The sequence below is a fragment of the Lathyrus oleraceus genome, chromosome 3 (assembly GCF_024323335.1).
Source record: "Lathyrus oleraceus cultivar Zhongwan6 chromosome 3, CAAS_Psat_ZW6_1.0, whole genome shotgun sequence".
NCBI lineage: Eukaryota > Viridiplantae > Streptophyta > Magnoliopsida > Fabales > Fabaceae > Lathyrus > Lathyrus oleraceus.
Genome location: NC_066581.1, coordinates 292,538,518 through 292,558,165, shown reverse-complemented (window position 1 = coordinate 292,558,165; position 19,648 = coordinate 292,538,518).

The window sequence follows — 19,648 nt, the reverse complement described above, 5'->3', positions numbered from 1 at the left end:
AATGCTGAGGCTTCTGCCAAGTCAAAGGGCAAACAAGTTGTCAATGACGAAGAACCGGCTCAGAAGAAGGTGCGTGAGGGTTCATTTGAAAAGGACGTGGAGGAGTTTATGAAGATCATAAAGAAGAGTGATTATAAGATCGTAGATCAACTTAATCAGACTCCGTCCAAGATTTCAATACTCTCTTTGCTGCTGTGCTCTGAGGCACATCGTAATGCCTTATTGAAGATGCTGAACATAGCTTACATACCTCAAGAGATTTCCGTCAACCAACTGGAGGGTGTGATGGCCAATGTGAGCACCAAGCATGGTGTAGGATTCACTGACCTAGACTTAACGCCTGAGGGTCGCAATCATAACAGAGCCTTGCATATCACTATGGAATGCAAGGGGGCAGTGTTGTCTCACGTGTTGGTAGACACCGGGTCGTCGCTGAATGTCTTGCCGAAGCAAATCTTGAAGAAGATATCTGTTGAAGGGGTTGTGCTCACTCCTAGTGACCTTATTGTGCGCGCATTTGACGGATCCAAACATTCTGTGTTTGGTGAAGTTACCTTGCCGGTGAAGATAGGTCCGGAGGTCTTTGATATAATCTTATATATTATGGACATTCAGCCCGCATACAGTTGTTTGTTGGGGCGTCCGTGGATTCACGCAGCAGGGGCAGTCTCGTCGACTCTCCACCAAAAGCTCAAGTATGTCTGGAACGGTCAGATTGTGACCGTGTGTGGCGAAGAAGATATCTTGGTGAGTCACCTGTCCTCGTTCAAATATGTCGAGGTGGATGGCGAGATCCACGAAACTTTGTGTCAGGCATTTGAGACTGTGGCCCTCGAAGGGGTGGCATTTGCTGAGCAGAGGAAGTCGGGTGCTTCGATTGCTTCGTACAAGCAGGCCAAAGAGGTTGTTGACTCCGGCAAGATGGTGGACTTGCCTGTCAAAGAAGACAAATTTGGCATTGGTTATGAGCCTCTCCAAGTAGAGCAGAGTGTGCAGACGGGTCCGAGTACCTTTACCAGCGCTGGGCTGATGAACCACGGTGACGTCTTTGCAACCGGTAGTGAAGACTGTGACAGTGACGGTGATCTAGACAACTGGGTTCGCCCGTGTGCACCAGGGGAGTCTATCAACAACTGGACGGCTGAAGAAGTGGTCCATGTTACTCTTCAGACAGAGTAATTTTTCTTTTGTTTTTCATTTTGCATGAAAACCCTACGTTCTGCCCAAGGCGTAGTGGTTCATTGTAGGGCCTCATCATGTTTTAATGATTATCATTAATAAAGGACGTTTTGCAATCAAATTTTGTGATCCCTGTCTTTCTATTTTTGTTTTCATTTTTTTTTCAAAACGATAAAAATGGCAGTGTTTTTGTTTTTTGTGACTTTCTTGAACTCTTTTTCTAAAATAAGGCATTAACATGCAGAAGTGATATCACGGAATCCACTATGAACAGTTCTGTTATGGCTCAGTATGATTTTGATAATCCCATCTACCAAGCTGAAGAGGAGAGTGAGGAAGACTGTGAACTCCCCGCAGAATTGGTCAGATTGCTGAAGCAGGAGGAAAGGGTCATCCAACCTCATCAGGAGGAGTTGGAGATTGTTAATCTGGGTACTGAGGACGCCAGAAGAGAGATCAAGATTGGGGCTGCTTTAGAGGACTCTGTCAAGAGGAGGCTGATTGAGATGCTGAGAGGATATGTAGAGATATTCGCCTGGTCATATCAAGATATGCCTGGGTTGGATACAGACATTGTGGTGCATCGACTACCCCTTAGAGAAGAGTGTCCTTCGGTCAAGCAGAAGCTTTGCAGAACTAGTCCTGATATGGCTGTCAAGATCAAGGAAGAGGTTCAGAAGCAGTGGGATGCGGGTTTTCTGGATGTTACAAGTTATCCCCCGTGGGTGGCCAACATCGTTCCTGTGCCGAAGAAGGATGGCAAAGTCAGAATGTGTGTCGATTACCGGGATTTGAATAGAGCGAGTTCGAAAGATGATTTCCCATTACCTCACATTGATGTATTGGTGGATAATACGGCTCAATCCTCGGTTTTCTCTTTCATGGATGGTTTCTCTGGGTATAATCAGATCAAGATGGCGCCAGAGGACATGGAAAAGACGACATTCATTACACCTTGGGGCACATTCTACTATAAGGTGATGCCATTTGGGCTGAAGAATGCCGGTGCTACCTATCAGAGGGCTATGACGACTCTCTTTCATGACATGATGCACAAAGAAATTGAAGTCTATGTGGATGATATGATTGCGAAGTCGCAGACAGAAGAGGAGCACCTGGTTAATTTGCAGAAGTTGTTTGACCGTTTGGTAAAGTTCAAACTAAGGCTGAATCCAAACAAGTGTACGTTTGGGGTGAGATCTGGGAAGCTGTTAGGCTTCGTTGCCAGTGAGAAAGGGATTGAGGTTGATCCAGCAAAAGTCAAAGCTATTCAAGAGATGCCTGAACCGAAAATGGAAAAGCAAGTCCGTGGGTTTTTAGGGAGGTTGAACTACATTGCAAGGTTCATATCTCACCTAACTGCCACGTGTGAACCAATTTTCAAATTGCTCAGAAAGAATCAAGCAATCAGGTGGAATGATGACTGTCAGAAAGCTTTTGACAAGATAAAAGAGTATTTACAGAAACCTCCACTCCTGATACCTCCAGTTCCAGAGAGACCATTGATTATGTACCTGTCAGTGACCGAGAATTCGATGGGGTGTGTATTGGGACAGCATGACGAGTCTGGTCGAAAAGAGCATGCTATATACTACCTTAGCAAAAAGTTTACCGACTGTGAAACAAGATATTCACTGCTCGAGAAAACTTGCTGTGCTTTGGCCTGGGCTGCTCGCCGACTGAGGCAGTATATGTTGAACCATACTACCTTATTGATTTCTAAGATGGATCCAGTGAAATACATCTTTGAGAAGCTGGCTCTCACCGGGCGCGTTGCTCGATGGCAGATGATCTTAACTGAATATGATATTCAGTACACGTCGCAGAAAGCCATTAAAGGTAGTATTCTGTCAGACTACCTCGCCGAGCAACCGATCGGGGATTATCAGCCTATGATGTTTGAATTCCCTGATGAAGACATCATGTATCTTAAGCTGAAAGATTGCGAAGAGCCTCTTGTCGAGGAAGGACCGGATCCTGATGACAAGTGGACATTGATGTTTGATGGGGTTGTGAATATGAATGGCAACGGTGTTGGGGAAGTGCTCATTAATCCTAAAGGGGCTCATATACCTTTCTCTGCCAGGCTGACTTTTGACGTCACCAACAACGAAGCTGAGTATGAGGCTTGTATCATGGGAATAGAAGAAGCCATTGATCTGAGAATCAAGACTCTTGACATCTATGGAGATTCCGCTCTAGTGATCAATCAGGTCAATGGAGATTGGAATACGAACCAACCGCATTTGATTCCTTATAGAGATTACACCAGAAGAATACTGACGTTCTTCAAGAAGGTGAAACTGTATCATGTCCCCCGGGATGAGAATCAGATGGCTGATGCTTTGGCCACTTTGTCGTCCATGATCAAAGTTGATTGGTGGAATCATGTGCCACATGTTGCGGTGAATCGACTTGAGAGGCCTGCGTATGTGTTTGCAGCCGAGTCTGTTGTGATTGATGAGAAACCGTGGTATTATGACATCAAGAATTTCCTTAAGAGCCAGGAGTATCCTGAAGGTGCATCTAAGAATGACAAGAAAACCTTGAGAAGGCTAGCTGGAAGCTTTTATTTGAATCAGGATGATGTGCTGTATAAGAGGAACTTCGACATGGTCTTGCTCAGATGCGTGGATAGACACGAAGCAGACATGTTGATGCAAGAAGTGCATGAAGGTTCATTTGGTACCCATGCTGGTGGTCATGCAATGTCGAAGAAATTGTTGAGAGCCGGTTATTACTGGATGACTATGGAATCCGATTGTTTCAAGTACGCTCGGAAGTGCCATAAGTGTCAAGTTTATGCCGATAAGGTGCATGTACCACCAAGCCCTCTGAATGTCATGAATTCGCCTTGGCCGTTTGCCATGTGGGGCATTGATATGATTGGGAAGATTGAGCCTACTGCTTCCAATGGACATCGCTTCATCCTGGTTGCGATTGATTACTTCACCAAGTGGGTGGAAGCAGCTTCCTATGCTAACGTTACCAAACAAGTGGTTGCCCAGTTCATCAAGAAAGAAATCATCTGTCGTTATGGAGTTCCTGAGAGAATCATCACTAACAATGGTTCGAATCTCAATAACAAGATGATGAAAGAGCTTTGTAAAGATTTCAAGGTTGAACATCGCAATTCTTCTCCTTACAGACCGAAGATGAATGGTGCTGTAGAGGCGGCAAACAAGAATATTAAGAAGATTGTGCAGAAGATGGTCGTAACGTACAAGGATTGGCATGAGATGCTGCCTTTCGCTTTGCATGGGTATCGTACCTCAGTGCGTACGTCGACCGGGGCAACCCCATACTCCCTTGTGTATGGTATGGAAGTTGTCCTACCAGTCGAAGTGGAGATCCCTTCTCTAAGAGTTTTGTTAGATGTCAAGCTAGATGAAGCCGAGTGGATTCGGACAAGGTTTAATGAGTTAAGCCTTATCGAAGAAAGATGGCTAGCAGCTGTGTGCCATGGGCAGTTGTATCAGAGAAGGATGAAGAGAGCCTTTGATCAGAAAGTGCGTCCTCGGAGTTATCAAACTGGTGATCTAGTTTTGAAGAGGATCCTCCCTCCCGGTACAGATAACAGGGGCAAGTGGACTCCTAATTACGAAGGTCCATATGTTGTGAAGAAGGTCTTCTCCGGTGGAGCCTTGATGCTTACAACTATGGACGGTGAAGATTTTCCGTCCCCTGTTAACTCAGATGTAGTCAAAAAATACTTCGCATAAATTGACCCGCTGGACAAAAAGAATCAAAGAGTCCAGGCAAAAAAGGGCATCCCAGCGAACCAAAAAACAGAAAGAAAAGGTTCGGGCAAAAATTAGGGATAAAATGAAAAGAATTTGTACACCTGGTAAGTCGAAAACCCGCAAGGGCGGCTTAGGCAAAAATGGGTATCCCGGTGGATTGAAAACCCGAAAGGGCGATCCAGGCAAAAGAGGGATTAGAGCGAAGACTACAGTCTGAGTTATCTGTACTTCATATCGCTTCGTCGTCTGCCATCTCGAAAGATGTGATCCGTCCAGTCATTCTTCTCAGAAAGCAAGGAAGTTGGGAGGAAAGCTGATGATCTGTGGGTTATAACAGAATTGGGAAATAGTGGATGCCGTGTTCACATTTCCATTAGGATAGATTTTTCCTTTTGTGCGCAATTACCTCTTTCTAGGAATTGCTTCCCAATGTATTTTCCTTTTCAGGCCCATTTTCAATCAATAAAAGTCGTTATTCAGATAAATAGCTCTCTTGTTTTTATTTTTACTGTTTTGTTTGCAAAAACGTCCGAATTTTTGATAAAGCATTGCATATAAGAACATGAAGGCTAAACAATAACGTGCAAAAAGATAAAACATTTGAAAATCATTTTGAATGTTGAGGACACTTGAGCGTATCTTGTCCATGTATCCCCTGGGGGCATTTTGTTGAGCTGTTTTGCAGGTCGTCATCTGTGAGGACGTTTCCCTAGCGGATATTTCCCCAAGCAAGTATGGAAGCTATCAGAGCTATATTCCCCTGCGGAGACGTCTGTGAATAGTGCCTTCTATTCCCCAACAGATCTAAGGATTGCCTATCCCCAGCAGGCCTGTATTTGCCGATTTCCCTAATTGTTGAGTTCCCAGCTGAGTTTGGAAGCAGGATTATCCCCACTGAGTTGGAAGGATGTTATATCCCCAGCGGAGGTGTCAGTAGTTTATTCCCCAGCAGTCTGGTTGGAAGTATCATCATCCCCAGCATCGTTGTGAGCGCCTGTCCTCAGCAGGGTTGTGGATGTATATCTCCAGCATGGAGTCTGATATTACTTTCCCCATCAGAGTTGCTCTTCCTCAGCAGAGTGATGGATTATCCCCAACAGTGTTGCTTTCCCTAGCACTCGAGCAGAGATTGGTGTTGATGATTTTCCTCAGCGAATCCCCGAGTGGAGCGGGTTCAATGAAATTTATATCCAGCAGTTATCCTATCTGTGGACTGGATGGGTCGTCCCCAGCGGAGTAGCATTTATTTCCCAAAGCAGAGTTTTTCCTACTCGTGGATTGGTTGGCTCTACCCAGTGAAATCACCAGGTTGTCCCTAGCGAGTTGCTTTGTTTACTCCTCAGCACAGTCGCCTTGCTTCGTCCCCAGCGAGTTGTTTTGGTTGTTCCCCCAAGCTGAGTCCCCGAGTGGATTGGGTCCTGAAGGATGTCCCCAGCGGAGTTTATCCTTTCCCCAGCAGCAGTGCTATTCTCCAGCATGAGTGAGAAGTCGATGCTCTCGCCGCAGAGCATTCCTCAAGCAGGGTCTCCCCGCAGAGTTGGAGTATATGATCAGTTTTGGCTCCCCAGCCGGAGTTTTTCATCATTTTTGCATTTTGCATATAGTGATCATTGCATCCTCAAACTGCGTAGCATTCCCATTCAATATGGAGCATTACGCCATAGAAAAATTCAAACATATGCATTCATGTGTTAACCCAATCAGACCGTATCCCCGACAGAGGCGGATCGTTTGTTCAACATCGGTACAACACGTTTGCTATAGTTGCTCCTGACAGCATTCAGGATTGATATTCCCCCAGAGATGTTTATTTCCTCACCCGTCCGCGAACGGAGAGCTTGTTTCTCCCCAGTGAGATCCCCAGCAAGTGGTCAGCCTTGCCTTGACGTATTTAAGATGTCATTCTTGTGATACCGGTAAGTGTCATGTCAGCACCCGCGTGTGTTCTTTCTTTGGTGTCGGTAAACACCATTGTTCCGGTGTTAGTAAACATCTAAGTCCTACCCCAGTCATCGGTAAGTGTCTGGTCGCCTTGTTTTTTCCCCAGTCATCGGTAAATGTCTGGTAATTCCCCAACTAGAGATCCCCAGTAGAGTCGTCGATAAACGTCCTGTCTGGTTTCCGGTCGCAAGTATTTGTTTTCCCTTCCCCAGTGAAGTGTTCACCTCTCCGTTGGTGTCGATAAACGTCGAGCCTCTCCCTTTCGTCCGTTGACGTCTGGTCGAGTATTTCCCCCTAGTCATCGGTAAATGTCTGGTCGTTTTTGGAGGTCGGTAAACATCATCTTTCGATGTCGGTAGACATCGAGTCTCATCCCAGTCATCGGTAATGTCTGATCGTGCGTATTTCCTGTTGATAAAATCAAAAATCCCCAAGAGTCTTCGGTAAATGTTTTGTCTGATTCCAACTGCAAATATCTTTTTCCTCCTCAAGTGGAGACGCCATCGGTAAATGGCCCCGTTTGCTTCGATATCGGTAAATATTGAATGCCCAGTTTAGCCGCCATCGGTAAATGGCCCCGCTTTCTTCGATATCGGTAAATATCGAATCCTCAAGTTGATATCGGTAAATATCAAGTTGCTTTGAAGCCACCATCGGTAAATGGTCTTGCTTCCTTTTAATATCAAGATGTTTCCCAGCAGCCATCGGTAAATGGTCTCGCTGAAGTTGATATCGGTAAATATCAAGTTTCCAGTATTTAGCCATCGGTAAACGGTTTCGCTTTCCTGAAGTTATCGTGCAGCCGTCATCGGTAAATGGCTTGGCTTTTCTTCATATCCCGCAGAGTGCAAATTTCTACGGTTCTTTGGTATTCAATCCCTGTGTACCTTGAAAGTCTGACAGCCGTTGCTCTCATCCGTTCAGGTTCCCAGCTGATTAAATATGCCAAAAATATTGTTAATATGTTTGGAATGGAGAATTCAAGCCACAAGAGGACATCTGCTCCTACTCATCTGAAAGTGTCTCAAGATGAAAATGGTGTCAGTGTGGATCAAAGTCTCTACAGAAGCATGATAGGGAGTCTGCTATATCTCACAGCAAGCAGACCTGACATTGCTTTTGTTGTAGGTGTATGTGCTAGATATCAAGCTGAACCAAAGGTGAGTCACATAAACCAAGTGAAAAGGATCCCGAAATATGTCAATGGCACTAGTTGAAGGTGAGAAAAAACAAGAAAGGGGGGTTTGAATTGTTTTAGAAAATAAAAGCTTTTTTCAAAAATAAGAACACACAAAATTTTATACTGGTTCACTTAGAAAACAAAGCTACTCCAGTCCACCCGGCCAAGGTGATTTCGCCTTCAAAAAGGACTTAATCCACTAATCTTGAAAGATTACACAACCAAACGTCTAAGAGAATGATCTCTTAGTCCTCTCAATGTAGCACCTCAAATTTGCACCTCCCATTTTGTACATACATTTTCATTTTAGGTCATTAGCATTACATTGTCCACTGCATAGCATTGCATTGTCCATTGCCCAAGTGCAGTTCATCAGTCAAGACTAGTCAAAATATTCAGTTGAGCAAGCAAGCAAGTGCAATTCCCATTGAAGCAAAGCCCTAGGATTGGTTCATTGAGTTCATGTGACTTAGGGATCATTTTGAAGTGGTTTGGCCAAAGATTGGATGTTCAGAGGTCATCAGTCAAGCTGAATTTCATCTAAAACCCTAGAAAGTCAACTGTGGTCAACTGTGCCTGAAATCATGGATTTGAAGGTGGGAAATGGTTTGAGAGGCCTCATTCATGTCCATACAAGTCTCATTTGACATGTCAAAGATCAACATTGAAGAATTTGAGGTCAGATGAAAAGTTTCCAAAAATAGTAAGTGACCTGTAACTTGAAATTGCCAAAAATGGAAAGGTTTTCTCCTCAAGTTTACATGTCCAAGCAAGCTTCAAATGAATTTTTGTCCAACATGAAAGTTGTAGATCTTGCTCTCCCATTTCCAAAAAGTCCAAGAACATGAATTTCTCATGTATGGTTGGAAAGTTATGGATCAATCTTTTCCAAGGAAATTTGAACTTCAAACTTAGATAACTTTCACACCACAAGGCCAAATGGAGTGGGGTTTTTTGCTACATTCTCCTATTAACATGCACTATTCAAATCATGCATCACAAGTCATGCATTTTCATCACAAAATTATTTGATTTTTCACTTGATTTTTTTGGATGGAATTTTCAAATCTTAAAATAATGCATTGTTTACACTTGGCAACATTTCCATTGGCTTACAAACAGAATTTTGAGTGGATTTAGGCCCAATTTTGTGTACTGTTCCATTCATACCATGCATAGAGGTGGAAATATCAATTTTGCATAAACACTTGCTTTCACTAATTCCACTTGCCAAATGCCTAAACATGATTAAGAACTTGCTTAACAAGTGATATATAAGTGAAACCCTAACAGATTTCAGCATTAACAACTGCACAAACTCAGATCTAAACTTTTCATCTCAAATTATCTCAACTCTTTTCTTCATTTTTCTTCATTTTTGTTGCTTGCTTTTCGATTTATTCATCATTTACCAGCATTGTGAAGAACTGTTGAAGCAAGATTGTGAAGATTTCTTGAAGAATCGTGGACTGTTGAGCATAGCATCTCCCATGGCAATTGAAGATTCCCATCGTATCAAGCACTGCTGAGCTGGAATCTTGCATCCATTCATTCACTCAAGCAACATAGAACATCTGTTTTAGCATTTGAGGACTTGAGAAGCACGATTCCAGAGCTGCATCATCAGCAAGGTAAAAATTCGAATGCTCTACTTCTTCCAATTATCATGTGCCTCTTATAGATCCTTTGTTGCTGGTTGTAATGAACTTTAAATCGTGAAATTTCATTGAGTTTTGAGAGAGTTATGTTGATTTGAATTTTGATGAGTGAAACTTGTTGTGCATGATTCGTTTGATATAGTTAGAATTAGAGAAAATCAATGCTGGATATGTGATGTGTGTTAGAAGATGAATCGAATGATGCATGGTTCATGAAATTCTGGAACGTTTGTTCATAATCTGGAGATTCATGAAGAACACGTATGAAACCCTAATATTTTCTTTCCCAGAACCCGCGTTTGATCTTGTATTTCGTGTTGTGCATGTGAATTTCTGTTAGTTGCCATGTACTGGTCCACCTGGACACGCCGTGGCCATTTGATTGGTTTAGGTTCGTTCTCCTTGCCAACTGTACTTAAGTGAAACGCGGCGTTTCACTTAAGTAGCGCCATATTTGAATTCGAACGCGGTTCGAGTCCTGGCGCCAGCGGTTTCTCATCTTGGCTTTGGCATTTTCTCACCATATGCTTCACATGTTCATATGCATTTCCACATGTTTTTTTATTTTTCATGCCATTCCAAAATTAATAACTCTCAAACCATTTGTCCAATTGATGTGAGATTTTTTGTGCCATGATCCTTGCCATGTCTACTATTTTATGATGATTTTTGCAAAAATTGTGCACGTGTGTTTTTTCATTTTGGCTAGGGAATGTTCATACATGTCATTTCTTGCACCTTGCTCACTATTTTGATTGTGAAATTCTGATGCTTAATCCAATGGAGCTGAAATTTTATATGTGTAAACTAGACACCTTGAGGAGCATTTTGGTATTGAGGTTGTGATTTTTGCATTCCTGGTTTGTGAGATATGCTATGATCAATATGGGTGTGACAATGTGTGTCACACCATTTCTTGCTTGACTTCCTGATTTTCTTTACCATGCCTATTAAACTTGAAATGACCTGAATTTTTGCATGTTGATTCTTCTGGATGTTAAGTTTGATCATGAATGTTTGTCGATTTTTTGAGTGCATTTCCAATTTGTCTGAGAATTTCTTTTCTGCTTGACCAATTGTGGACTTTTTGTGAGTCATGATCGTATTTGATTTGTGAAATTCTTGTTGATTATTGGATGGACTTGAAATTTTACACATGTATTCTAGACATCTTGAAGTGTGCCATCATTGTGGTTTGATGTCCATATCATGTTTGGTTTCTGTTTTATGCTTGCTTGAAGTTGACGCATGATTTGGTGCCTTGTATGAGCTTGTTTGAACATGCTTTGACTTAGGGATTTTATTTGACTTGCTTCCACTTATCCAAATGGCTTGAAATTTGGTGTGTAGATCATGTTATGAATGGTGTTTGACCATGAATGTTTTGGGGATTTATTGAAATATTTTTGAGTTCATTTGGATTGAATCATTCTGTTTGCTTCTATGAGCTTCAAATTGCATGCTTTGTACTCTTTGCCTCATGAAATGAAATTGGTTGATGATATGAATATGAGACCAATTGGATTTGTTTCTTACTTGATTGATCTTGATTCTTGATAAGTTTCATGTTCTGTTTCGGTTTATTGCTCCCATTTTGACCCTAGGCCTTGTCCTAGTGGTTAGTGCTTAATGTTTGAGCTTTGTTTCAGGTCAAAGAGCACAATTGCTTATACTTGATGATGTGCACTCAGTTGGAGTTGGTCCATTGCTTGTTTATGATTAACCTTGAGTTTGTTTTGTAGGTTTTGAGACTTGTACCTAGGCCATGTGGCTTGCACCTTTGTGCATTACTTTGCTTGATTGTTGTTTGACTGTACAGTTAATTGTTGACCATTGTTTGTTTGACTTTTGTTTGTCTGGTGTACTGATTATGTTGGATTGTTTTCAGGTACCTCAGTTTCTCTAGTTCCCTTGTGAACTTGTTTTTTCTTTGCTTGATAGCTTAAGCACTGAGGTATAACATCTCTTCTCCATGTAGTCTGGAAGACCTGGCCTGTTATTTGGTCAGGCACCTGTCTGAAGTCCTCCTTAAGAGGCAATGTTTGTGTTTGTTTACTTTTGTCCCTGTGCATATCAAAGACCTCCTAAGTGAAGAGGCATTGGCAGATACAAGAGATGTGTAGTCCATCTCTTGCTAATCAGTGAGTCATCCACTTTGCTCACACACCTTGTGTTGATGCATTGTGGATAATAGCCCAAGATCTTTGTTGTGTCAGTTATATGTGTAGAAGGGTTCCCACTTTCTGAACCCACACATTCCTTTGTCTAAAGCTCTCCCAGGCCAAGGATAAGAGCTGTGAGGCACACCCCTCACTTCCTATTTCATCCGCTTCACCCTAACTCTCAATGTTAGGGTTAAGAGCTAACATTACCCTGTTACAGTGGTTTGCTTGTCGAGGTTGATTTGACCCCTCGACTAAAACCTAACCTTGATTGAGCCAACTGATTGCATATAGTGTGTGCTATTTGTGCTTGTGTGTTTGTGCTTTTTTAGTTTAGCTTGCTTCCTGTGCAAGTTAGGTTTAGTTTGGCTTGCTTCCTGTGCAAGTCATGTTTAGGTTAGCTTGCTTCCTGTGCAAGTTAGATAGAAACCTTAACATAGGGCTATGATGCATGACAACTTCTAGGCTCGAGTCGTAGTCTCCCTATTAGTTTGTGTCTCCCTTTGTATCTGGTTAGGCTAGTCCTTTTTCCCTGCGTAGGGGAACTACGTCGCCCTGATCCTCATACCAGATGAGGTACGTAGGCAGGAGATGAGCTGATCTCTCCGGGCGCCCTTTTTGTTTTGTCTTTGTGTGTGTTAGGAGATGGATGTAAGACCAGCGATTGGCATTCCGTATCCTATTTTTGGTGTGTGCTTGGAGTCCGATGTAAGTCCAGCGATTGGCATTTGGTTTCCAGTGTGCGTGTGTTTGGTTCGGAGTCTGATGTAAGTCCAGCGATTGGCATTCGGTTTCCATGTTTGCCTTTTTGTGTGGAGTTTGACGTAAGTCCCGCGATTGTCAGTCGATTTCCTGTTGTTTTGTCTTGCGTGCGTTAGCCGAGCTACGAGTGCTCTGATTCTTCTTAGTCCAAGAAGATACGTATGCATAGGATACGACATCCTAGCGAGCATGTTTTCCCCTAGTCCGAACTACGTCGACTCTGATGTTTATGCCTGATAGACTACGTAGGTCCAGGATACGATATCCTGCCGAGTTAGTTTCTTTGGTCGTTTCTGTGTCTCCTTTCAGCCAGTGTTTGATGTTTGTTTGAGCAGCGTTTAGCAACCTTATTCCTTCCTTTTGTGCGTGGATCCCGTCGAGTACGATGGATGCGTAGGGGTGCTAATACCTTCCCTTCGCATAACCGACTTCCGATCCCATTCTCTTTGGTCGCGAGACCATGTCTTTTCCAGGTTTACTTCGAGTGTTTCCTTTCCCTCTTTTGGGTAAAATAACGCACGGTGGCGGCTCTGTTGTTTCGTTTTCCCGCCGGTTTTTCGCGTAATGCGACACTCAAGTATACAGACTACGCAGAGTCACTTGAGGAACAAAAACAATTTAGCAAAATAAATTTGTAATAGAAAGTGCTTCTAAGAGTAAGCAAGTATTACAGCAAAGTATTGGAGCAAGAGTTTTCACGTATGAGCAGCAGCTCGTGAAAATTTAGAGAGAATATGAATGACTTTTTTCTGTGTGTTGTTGTTGTATCTCTCAATGAGGTAGTCTGTCCTTTATATAGTAGTGAGAAGGATCGTTGGAGTGATGACAAAATCTTGGTCTTTGATGAGCATTCAATGTCATTACTTCTGTGTTTCTTGCTAAAACCATTTTGTCTCCCTGAATAAATTCTTTCTTAAAATACTTCCTTTCCATATTGAGAAATTCTTTCCGTTACTCTTTCAGGATTTTGTGAATCTTCATCAGAGTCTTGTTGTATCGAAGTCATTCTTCAGAAGGAGATCATGTCTGAATTCATTAGAGCTTCTCAGAGTACTAGTCTTATAGATCATCAGAACTAAGACCAATAGATGTTAGAGCTTCTAGGTCTTTTGTCTTGCTTTGCTCAGATTCAGAACTTCTTGGTGCACTTCTTCCTTAGATGTGTCTGATCTTCTAGTATTTTGTATCTGATCAGTGTTTGTATCTGATAAATTGATCAGATTCCTTCGTTGCTGTTCAGAGTCCTGCACACTTAGAAAAATTTCGTTAGGGTGCTATTTTTGGTTTCATCCTTTGTTATCATCAAAATCTTGGAATTCTATTGTAGAACCAATTTTGTTCTTACAATCTCCCCCTTTTTGATGATAACAAAACAATTTTAATTTAGAGATGAAACATTTTTAGATAACAGTTTTAGATCAGATGGAAGTGAGCTTCCCCTGAGATAAGTCTGGGAGCTCAGAAGTTCTTACCGGACCTTCCATGATTTGGTGTTTCTAGCTGCTCTCCTGCAAATTTCTAAGTCAAAAATTAGAAATAATGTTTGCAGAGTTTTGATAGGAGTTAGATATGTTTTCATCAGAGTTGTTTTTAGTTCTCCTCCTTTTTGTCAGAATAAAAAAGAATTAGTGAAAATTAATGAGCAAAAAGATATATATATTCACAGATAGCAGGTATAGATGCCAGAAACATAGAGAAACAAGAATGCAGAAAACAACAAGCAAAGCAAAGTAGAGCAACAAGCAAATCAGAAGAACAACAAGCAAAAGTGAATAACATAGAAATAATTCCTAGGTGCCTAAGGGTTGGTAGGTGGAGGCATCCTCTGGAGCAGTTGGGTCAGCAGACTCTGAATGTTGACATTGACGGAATTCTGTTGATCCAATCTAGCTCGGGCTTCCTGCTGTTCTTTCTGAAGTTCTTCAAGAGTCTTTAGGACCATAGGGACAAAAGTGGAGGACTCCCCCTGAGTCAGAGCATCCTTTTCTACCCTGGTGGCAGACTCTTTAGCTAGACGTGCTGCCTCTTCAGCGGAAGCTTTGTCTTGTGCTTCAGCTTTAGCAGCAGTAGCGGCATCAGCTAGAGCTTTTGCTTCAGCTTCCTTGATCCTTTGCAGTTCTTCTTGCTTTGATCTCTCTTCAGCTTCTTTGCGTGCCCGCTCCTCAACTTCTCTAGATAGACACTCCTGAAGTCTGATCTCAATGTCTCTGATAAAGTCGTTGTGAACTTGCACAGAGAGGCCCTTCAACTTAAAGGCTTCAAAGGTCATCCAACTTATCACTCTGCTCCAGTGAGTCCTTATAGCGGAGGGATCATCACTGATGCCAGAGTTGATGGTCAGAGACTTGACCTTGTCAACTGAAGCTTCTATAAACAACTTTATTGCTTCCTCAAGGGTTAGAAGGGTGTTATCAAGTTCAGAGGCTTGGGGTGGAGAAGTGGGAGGGCTTAGGTTAAGTGTGGGAGTTTGTGGTTCAGCGGATGTATTTGGTGGGAGTATTTCAGAGTTGAGTGGTTGTGTTTCAGCGTGAATTGGTTCGGATGGTGGAGGGTCAGATGTGGTTGTGTTTGGATCTTCTGTGGGTGAAGAGGTGACTTCTGGTTCAGGAAAGGATTGTGTTGGCTGTTGAGAGGCTAGAGCACGTGTTTGGAGTTGAGCCAGAGTTGGGGAGTGAGGGTCAGATGGTTCAGTGTCTGAAGAGAGTGTGTAGTAGGGTGGTGATTCTGGAGAAGAAGATGAGGAGGGTGAAGTTGTTTTGTTTAGCATTTTTGCTTCCGAAATGGGTAGAGAGGTGGTGGCCAGGTTAAATTTTTGAGAGGGTTGGTTAGATGTTCTGGTGGTTGAGGGAGGAGTTTCTGAGTTAGTGTATATAGGCGTTGGTTGAGGGATTGAGGAAGCAATTGGTTTAACTTGTACAGAAGGAGGGAGAGAGACAGGCTTACCAGAGGATCTAGTCAGAGGTACTGGAGGTCTTGATCCAGAGGATTCTCCCAGTTTTGCTTTCTTCGCCTATTTTTCCTTCTCAGATGGTTCTCGTGGCCGCTTCATGAAGTCTGGAGGACATTCTGGAAGCCAGTCTAAGGAGAAGTCTGAGAACTCTCCTCCTTATTTGCGCAGATCATCTAAGTAGTACATGACTACCTCTGGAGGGTCGATCTTTGAGAACAGATAGAGTCCATTTGGGATCTTTCTCTGATCTTTAAGAGCTTCCTAGGAGGTGTCCAGAGTTGGTTTGACCCTTACTTGATTCAGAATCCTCATGCTCTTCAGATTGCGGGCGTTCAAAGCTCTTCCAATATCTATCATGACGTCTTCCATGAGTTTGAACTATATCAGATGGTCCACGAGACCGCTTTCAATCAGGACGTCAGAGATGATCCTCCCCAAGGGAATGTAGTTTCTGGGCTTCATGTTGTTTCTGGTATCTCTCACAGAGTCTCTGAGATATTTGAAGAGGAGTGCAGGAAGGCAGAGCTTCAGACCCTTGTGGTTACAGTACAGAATGTACTTCTGGTATGTGTTGATGTAGTCTGAGGAGTTGGAGGCTGGGCGGTGATGGATCGTGCCCAAGATGATCTTCAGCCACACTCGGAGGTTCTGATGCAGTTCCTTATTCTTGGAGTGTTTCCCTTCAGCGTTCTGTTGGAAGATTGTTGGGTTAATCTCATGGGTCAGATACTTTTCCCTAGGATTAATGTTGTAGATACGTCTTCCTCCAGCTTTCTCCATGCCCAGAAGAGCAGCAATAGACTTTTCAGTGATCACCATTTTGACTCCTAGAACATAGGAGACGATGTAGTGATCGTCAGCGTCAGCAAATCTCCAGAATTCCTTAACCAAGTTTGTGTAAACTAAACCATAGAGACGTTGGAAGTAGTTTCCCTAACCTTGATTCTTCAATTCTTCAGTGAGGTCGACACCGTTCCTTCGCATGTTGTCAAAATCAACTAGTGATTCACACAAAACTTCCAGTTTTTCAAAAGGTGTTGCAAGGTGGATATGAGGCTCACAATCAAGAATGTGAGGTTCTTTGTAGATGGGAGTGGAGACGACACCAGTAACAGCTGGGTTTGGAGTGCTTGAACTTGGAGCTTGCTCATTTAAGTTCATCTGTTGAGAGAAGTTATACACTGATTGTTGTTGAGAATCCATGAAGATTGTTGATGAACTGGGTTGAACGTTGAAGAACTGGAGTGCACACTGCAGGAATGCCTTGAGAGAAGAAAAACTTGCAAGAGGGTTTAAAGTTTTTGTGAGAGTGAAAAGTGTGCAATGTGTGAAGAGAAGAGTTTAAATACTCAAATTCGGGCGCATGCAAAACGACAGACATAAATGAGTTTAGCACAAAAACCAAGTACGCACGTTAGAGGGAGAATGATTATAGCTCATAAATGATGTCTAATCCCAACATCAACACACTGCTCGAGGAGATCTCAAGAGACTGTTTCTTGATTACTGCTAGACAGCTATCTAGAAGTTCCAAGGCCAGACGCAAGGTGCTCCACGTGTTTTCTTTATCTGATCTTCAGGAATACCAAAGGGTTAGTTCCTGGAGATTTCTAACTCAGATGACTTCTAACTGGTAGGAGTATCAGAGTCAGATGCAGAATCCATTTTGTTTACATCAGAATCTCATTTCGCTAACTCAGAGGCACATTTTATTCAAGACAATTTTGAATGTTCATATTCTTTAAGATGAAGAAGAATCTATCTTCAGCATGGGGTTTGGTAAAGATGCCAGCCCATTGATGGTCTGCATCAATGAATTTCAACATTACTACCCCTTTTTGAACATAGTCTCTAATGAAATGATGTTTTATTTCTATGTGCTTAGCTCTGGAGTGCAAAATAGGATTCTTGCTTAAACAAATGGCAGCAGTATTGTCACAAAAGATAGGAATGTTACTCTCAAAGATTTGAAGATCCTGTAGCGGTGTATTCGTCGCTATATGATTTATCGATTAAATCATAAGCAAGGTATACAATGAATTTTCGAGTCGCCACCGCACTTTTATTTATCCAAAGGACTGGCTAAAAAGCGAACAAAAGCCTAAGAAGTTTTACACGTAGAAAACTAATAAAAAGATCAGAGAGTCTGGGTAAGGGGTAAATTACGCAATGGGAAGGTGTTAGGCACCCATCACGTCCTAGGTACTCCTAGGGAGCCCTTTTCACACTTGTTGTATAAAATTGTTATTTGTTATGACATAAACATTGTGCAAACATGATTGGGATGATGAGAAAAGAATATACAATTTTTTATTGGGTTTGGACGGATGAACCCGTTGCCTACGTACCTTCCATCAAAGGTAAGGATCAAAACGCCGTAGTTCGGCTAAAAGATTTCCAAAAGTTGGTGGATTCAATTTTAAACACAAGCACTGAGGCTTTTCATTATCAATGGGAGAACACTCGACCAAGACCAACATCCACCATGCGAGGATAGCTTCGACGTACTAGAGGGGTTAGCCCTGTTTTCAGTACGGAAGTCTTACTGTCGACTCACTAAAGATAGGGTGAGGTTTACATCAACCACAAAGATAATTGAAACCTATGGCTAATGCATGAAAAGATTAACAATGGACAAAGCCAAAACAAGTGAATGAGTGAAGTTAATTGATTGTGATTATGAAAGTAGAGTCAAAGTATGATTAAGATTGATTCAAAGAAGTATTATGAAATGAAGTTTGAAAAAAGTCAAGGACTTGGGTCCAGGTTTTTAATTTGAAAACATGAAGATGTTTGCACAATTTCTATGTCAAGTTTGAAAGTAATGTGTGAAAAGGTTTAGGACATAATGAGGATGAATGGATGAAGATGGATTATAAAACTTCTTAGAAGGTTCACTTCTTGAAATCATATAGAAGATGATTCAAGTGTGTCCTTTGGAATAAGCAATGGATAATAACAAACAAACAAGAAAGTTAACAAAATCAGATATCGGATGCCAATCACTGGGCTTATACCAATCTCCTAAAACAGAACTGGATATCAGAGGCCACTCAATGGTCTTACACTAATCTCCTCAAACAAAGAAATAAAAGGCGGATACCGGATACCAATAGATGGATTTACACCAGTCTCCTGAAACAGAAATGGATATCAGAGGCCACTCAATGGACTTATACTAATCTCCTAAAGCAAAATGAAACTTGGATACTGGATGCCAATCTGTCTGGACTTATACCAATATCCAACATATGATCATAGGAAAGCAAATGCCAACTTGCAGGGACTTACAGTTGCAACCTCACATACAAGAACAGAAGCAACACATGATCATAGGAAAGCAAATGCCAACTTACAGGGACTTACAATTGCAACCTCACATATAAACAAACAAACCAACTTATGATCACAGGAAAGCAAATGCCAACTTACAGGGACTTACAATTGCATCCTCACATAAACAAAGAAAAGCAAAACATGGACGTCAGATGCCAATCTATCTGGGCTTACTCTAACCTCCACAGTATGGTCCTAGGAATACAAATGCCAACTTACAGGGACTTATAATTGCATCCTCACATACAATCAAACAAAGTAACAAACAAAGAGATGAGTGGCCAATGAAATGGTCTTACAACTCACTTCCATATCATAGGAGCAATGGCCAATGGATGGTCTTACAGCTGTCCTCAATGGGTAAACAGCAATGATAAGTCACAAAGACAAATGAGATGATTATGCATTAATGAGCAATAAATGATGATAAATGCATAGAGCATACAAGCAAGCATGTGCATATGAAACAACCAAGCAATGAAAGCAATCAGCACACACTATAACCATACAATGAGGCTCACACAAGAGGGTTAGGCACTAAGGCCAACTGGAATAGGGTAATGGTGCTCTTAACCTTGCCATTGAGAGGCTAAGGTGAAGCAGATGGAAGGATATGAGGGGTGTGCCTCATTGCTTTTATCCCTGATCAGGGAGAGCATTTGAATATCAGAAAGCGTGGGAGTTCAGAAAGTAGGAACTCTCTCCACATATTATTGACTCGATAGATCTTGGGTTTT